The sequence below is a fragment of the Haliaeetus leucocephalus genome, unplaced genomic scaffold (genome assembly GCF_000737465.1).
Source record: "Haliaeetus leucocephalus isolate CR32 unplaced genomic scaffold, Haliaeetus_leucocephalus-4.0 Scaffold915, whole genome shotgun sequence".
In the NCBI taxonomy this organism is placed as follows: Eukaryota; Metazoa; Chordata; class Aves; order Accipitriformes; family Accipitridae; genus Haliaeetus; species Haliaeetus leucocephalus.
The window spans coordinates 3,258,983-3,264,982 of NW_010973351.1; the positions used below are offsets into that span (position 1 = coordinate 3,258,983).

The 6,000-nt window shown below is 43.5% G+C and overlaps 1 protein-coding gene across 2 annotated transcripts in view; it reads right to left on the reverse strand.

Moving 5' to 3' along the window:
* Positions 1 to 6,000, reverse strand: part of LOC104841721 (poly(rC)-binding protein 3-like) — a 56,880-nt gene that overhangs the window by 39,750 nt on the left and 11,130 nt on the right. The gene's annotated exons all lie outside the window — the stretch shown is intronic.

Consider the following 6,000-nt stretch of genomic DNA (forward strand, 5'->3'; position numbering starts at 1 on the left):
AAGATTTAAGAAATTGTCCTCCATTGCTCTATCCAATGACGGACTCATGATAAAGTGGTACGAACTTCACTCTGCAGTGACCTTGAGAGAGCTATTTCTCACCATAAGGTTATTTATAAGCTCACATCCTTCTCCCAAGACATAAAGACTTTGCAGTGAGAAGAAGACCTATCTCAATGAAGAACCTTGGCATATGGTTCCTTGCGCTCTCTGCAAGTCTGTACATAACACAAGACTGGGGGGGGAACAGTCAATACACTGCTGGACAAGGCTGCTGTTTGGAGTCACCTAGACAGGCTGGAGAAATGGGCTGAGAGAAACCTCAGGGAGCAGAACGAAGTCAAATGAAAATTCCCATGTCTGGGACAGAACAAGCCCATGCAGCAGGACAAGCTGAGCAAAAACTTGCTACATATAAACTGGCTTTGCAGAAAAAGTCTTGAGGGTCCCGATGCACAACTCCAACGTGAGCATGTGCGTGCATCAGCATGCATTCCTGATCAAACAAATGCTGGTCTGTTATTAGCAAGAGTATAGCCAGCAGGCTGTGGCAAATGATTCTTGCCTTCTCCTTGTGTTTGTGAGACCACACCTGGAAGATTGCGTCCTGTTTTGGACTCCTAGCACAAGACAGACAAGGTCACACTGAAGTGAATCCAATGCAGGGCCACCAAGATGGTCAGGGGACCGGAGCACAGAACACATGAGGAGAGGCTGAGAGAACTGCACTTGTTCACCCTTAGGAAGAGAAGACTGGGGGGATCTTACTGTGATGTGTAATAAGGAAAGCAAGTTGCAACATCAAATTCCTACTCAATATGAGGAAAGAAGTTTTTACCATAGGGATGGCTCGACATTGGAACAGGCACCCACAGAAGCTGTGGAGTCTCCAGCCTCGAAGGTCTCCAAACCCAGCCTGGGCAAGGCCCTGAGCGACCTGCTCCAATGGGATCTGCTTGATTCAGGAGGTCAGACTGGAGGCCTTTGGGGGTCCCTTCCAACCTCCATGGGTCTGTGGTTCTTCAAGCATGGCCTTATACCCACTGAAGTCAATGCCTAACTAGCCACAAAGTTCCTCAACCCAGTGAGGCCCCTTTCCAGGTTTATTTTCAAACTTGACTTTTTCAGTTTCCCATTTCCCTTTTTTATTTCCCTTCCTGCTTCTCTTCTGAGATGGGTTTCTGCTCTCTTGTACATGCTGACCAGAGAACAGATATTGTCCAGACAGGCATTGCAAATCTTCCAGAGGTATCTGCTTTGCAAGCCTATAGTTCTGCTGGCCGATGTATAGTAGACCTTTACATGTCACACAGCTGTGTGACTGTTCTTGCTAAAGTTTCCTTTGTCCGTCTGGGACTGTGAAACGTCTGTACATCTGCACATACAATGCAAAGAAGCAGCTCTGTGAGAAGAGGAATGAATGAAGCAGACTCGCTGCAGTTTTGTGCCTTGTGACCAAAATATCCTGTGTCTCTTAATATGTGGGTTTATGTCACGCCTTTTCCTGGGGCTGAGACAGCCGTACCAGCATGCTATGTAGGCTTTCTAATGAGGTGCAGCTTTTTTGTTAGCAGTGACACAAATTTGGGACAGCCATTCCACAGAATTTTTAAGTTCTTACTATTTTTTTATATTACCGCTGTCACTGCCAACCTGCCTGTAACTGTTGAATGGGATTAAACAATACAGGGAGTAAGACTCTGAATGATGATAAGCCTTGGGAACCCCGTCTAGTAGTTCCTATCTGCCCACTCAGCACATTCAGCAGTTTTACCTTGAAAACTTTTCCCATTCTTCTCAGTCCCAGCTTTCAGAAATAATTTCTTTTGTAAAACAGATTCTTAGGAGGTATAGAAGGACCTTTTGCTATGGGTGAGCGTATTGTGTTTCAATTGCTCTGGGCAAGCAACAGTATTTCAGTCCATGGTACAATTTCTAGGTTTTGTATATCTGAAGTTTTGATTAGAAGCTGTAGGCCTGGTCTTGAACCTGCAAGGCTCCGCCAGAATACACTTAGTATGAAATCTGTCCCAGTCCATTTGATCACCCTGAGTCTTAATGACAGATGCTGTTCTTCCAGAAACGTATGGACGGGTCATGGCTAATAAGCACAAAGATATCTTCCTTGGAAATAGGAAAAGAGACTTTAGCTTTGGAAACAGAAAAGCAGTATACTGTTTGTAGCCTTAGTAAACAACATGGTCCATTTCAAACAAGGAAATTGGGAGTATGTAAACAAGCAGAGTAGACCATAAAATATTAGGATTCTCAAGCTGCTTGTTCCACTGAAGTCTGTGGGAGTTTTGCTATTGATTTCAGTGGGGATAGGGATTCTACCTGACTGATCATCACCTTGTTACTACCAAAGAGTACAAGCTGCTGAAGAACTGAGCAAATGAACAGTGTGAATCCCTCTGAGAAAAAATATTTCAGTCAGACTGGTGACTAGTTCCTTGCAACATGCTAGCAAATGTCACTGTAATGCTGTGGAGTACTTCAAACCTTCCCCTCCTCAAAGGGTGAATTTAAAGCGTATTCCATAAGAAGGCAGTTTCAAAACAACCAGGCAAACGCCACCTCTCCCCCTGCACTGGGAGCTGGGATATTGCTTGGAAGTGTGAGGGAAGGGCACAGGGGGAGAGAGAAACATTAACTTTACATGGATATTCCTAATTTTTCCAGAATTTTTGATCCATATAAATTACTAACCACCCCCCCCCCCCCCCCAAAAAAAACAACAAACCCAAACCAAAACAAACCTAGAATGGTTCTAAACAGGTCACTTCAGACTTTTTGGGGGGCCTCAGCTGTTTCTAGGAAAGCTCTCCTAAGTACTGGTGACAACAGATCATGTCTTTAATTATGATGAGAAACCTACTTCAGCCACAGATTAAATCAGAAGACTCTTTATACCTCATTCTCCAAGCTACCAATGCATCAAACCTTTAATGTTTCTTTATACAGTCCAATATTTGTTTCATCTAGATTCTTATATCACCCTAAATTACGTTTTGTGCTTAATGAGATACCTAACAGCATTTTTATGACACTCAAGTTTTACCAATATCCTAGCCAAGGTTACTTTGAGGGCTTTATCTTCTTCAGAAAATGTTTCTAGATCTGCCAGACACCAAACTGTGCTGTAGTTAACTGCGTAAGTCTGAAGGGATGGGATGTCTGTCACCTACATCAGTTCATTAGAAGTTAGGAATCTAGCGTAAGCCAGGCACACAGCCTCCTCTGCGGTCCAGGGAGAGAGAGAACGGAGGATGTTTTGCTCCTAAAAGAGGAGGGAAGAAGTGTACTCCCAAGGGTTTTGTCTTTTTCCATCTGCAGTAGAAGCAGCCTAGACTGACACTAACATTCCTGATGTTTGGTGAGAGGAATCCTACAGTTGATGTCAAATTCAGCCTCAGTGCAGGTCAGACAGGAGTTTGATTTAGCTGTCCTAGCAAATAATTGCCTACTGGAATATATTAATAACTCTTGAACTATTTGCTGTTTTCCAGTGCTCAGGAATATAAGCTAAAGGTAAGTATTTATGATCAATTTCAGATTGATTTATTGACTAACCGTCTACGCATAAACACAGTGGGAAAATAAGTTATATGATAACAATTACTGGGTTTCATATAATCACATTTCAACAGCTGATCGAAAAGCAGGGCACAAGAAAAAAAGACGTTCTAAATGGGGGAACTAAAGCTCAGAGGGAAAGAGACAGGTCCAAGGCAACCCAGCGGACTGATGCCAGAGCTAAAAGCACGACCCAAGCTCCTTGGCCTCAACATATAAACAGCCAGATACGACACAGCAACCGTGCTGGATGAATAGGATGTCTCCAAAAAGCTGCAAATGTGTGCGTGCCTACATGCACTGATACATATGCATACACACACACACACACACGTTTATATATTTGTGCATAAAGAAATTACAGCAATTTGGGGTGCCTAAGCTGTGATTCATCAAAGAGGCCTGAGTTTCAGATTATGCTGAGTACCCAGCCCAGGTAATGCCTTCCAAAGGGCACATCTCCAGGTGACATTATCTCAAGCAGGACAGGGCAGGTTGAGTTCATTTATGACTATGATTTTCTTTAGTACGCCATTTCTAATAAAACAGATAAAACGACAGGAGGTGAACCTCACCAAGAAACATTGGAAGACTGCTCGGTATCGATAAAGTATATTGCTACCCAACCACCCATTTCATCGCAGATAACTTGAAGAAAAGCAATGGTAAAACCAGGGGATGCTTTCTTTCATGCTGAAATGTAACATATAATGTTATTTGCGCGTTATATTCGCATGAATGGGATGAGTTTTGCTCTTAACAAACACTTGGGGAGCGGGGGGCCCATCGAAGAGCAGAAAGCTATTTTTGCAGTTTTTGCATCGTCATCTGTGGTGAGGGCAAGGCAGCACCAACACAACAAAAGGTGGCAGCAGAGAAGTCTGCAAGCTAAGGCGTTCCCGGGGCTCTTGATGGTGGGAATGACTAAACAAAGACATAAAACAGGCTGTAAGAGAAAGCTATTTCCTAATCAATTATCTGGTGTGCCTTTTGAATAACAGGAGAAAGAAATTAGTCATGTTAAGAAAACAAGAGGCTTAACAAATGGTAACAAACCTTGGTTTAAAGATTAACCTTTGATCCGTAAACATAATGCGTGAAATTCCATCATTTTTCTAAGCGTGAGGCTAGTTATATAATTACTGTGTCCCAGGAAATCAAAACAAAACAGGTAGCTACTCCAGGTCCATAGAAAAGCACAGGCCTTGCCCTATTACTGTGGGGCATGCAGCTTCTATTAGCGGCACTACAGGGCGAATGGAACACTAACCTCACAGGAGTCCTGAGATAAAGCCATGTCTAGAAGGAAAACACGTTTAAGAAACAATATAAGAACATTGTATTTCACCCCAAAGCATCTGACGAAGCACGGGCCACATCCTAAAGCCTGCAATTCATTCAGGCAATGCTTTGATTGCATACGCTTACCTGCTTTCTATGAGCAAGAATAAGGTAGAACCTGTAGGACTCTACAAGCAAAAAACCTTGCTAGAAAAGCATTGAAAGGAGAGAAATACAGCCTTCCATGGTGGGGAAGCACATCCATCACAAGACAAGGAGGGATCCTGGCAACAGCAAACAACATCTGTGCTGATAAAGTTTTCTAGACCAGCACCGGTTGTCGTTATCTCACCCATAAAAAGGCATAACATAACCCAACTCTCTCTCTTCGCCTTGTTCTGAGGATAGAGCTGCCAATACTTGTATAAACTCATGAATACGCTTGCATGGAAGACCCCAGGAACATGTTCCATGAGGATATTCTGAACAATATGTTTGCGTGAAGCACGTGGGGCATTAGCATTTTTCAAAGACTGGAAGAAAAGTCAGGTTTGGGAAACATGATGTAACGTGTCTACCTCAGGGAACAAACGGCTGCCTCGGATAAACTGAGAGTCTGATTTGTGTTCTGGGATTATGTGGGATTAGCCTCACTGACATGGGAGATCTCATCTCATGTTCCTAGGTGGTGCTTCAGTAGTCACTGTCTGATGCTAACAGCCCTAATTTAGCAAGGTACTGCAGTCCAAGCCCTTACTGAGACAGATCTCATACTAACAAATGTGGCAGTGTATGAGGACACCTTCAAATTATGTTCTTTCTGATGGAAGTGCCAGAGTTATGAATCTTCCACAGGTCCACCGACCATTTGGGGGCAGTTGTGCCAATAGGCATTTCTCATTTGCCTTTTGATAGCAGATGGGTAACCAATTTACATCCAGTTTCACACCAAACCTCCCAGCCTTCCCCTCCAAAAAACAACCCAAAACCCAGTTCTGTTCCTTTGCTTGTCCCTCTGCCTGTAATGCTGAAGCACAGCATGTGCCTTCTGCAATCTCAGTTCATTACAGCTGTGGACTGATGAGGAGATTCTGTTTGACATGAGCGGGGAAATTTGGCTATGGAGATCATTTTTGGGGACAC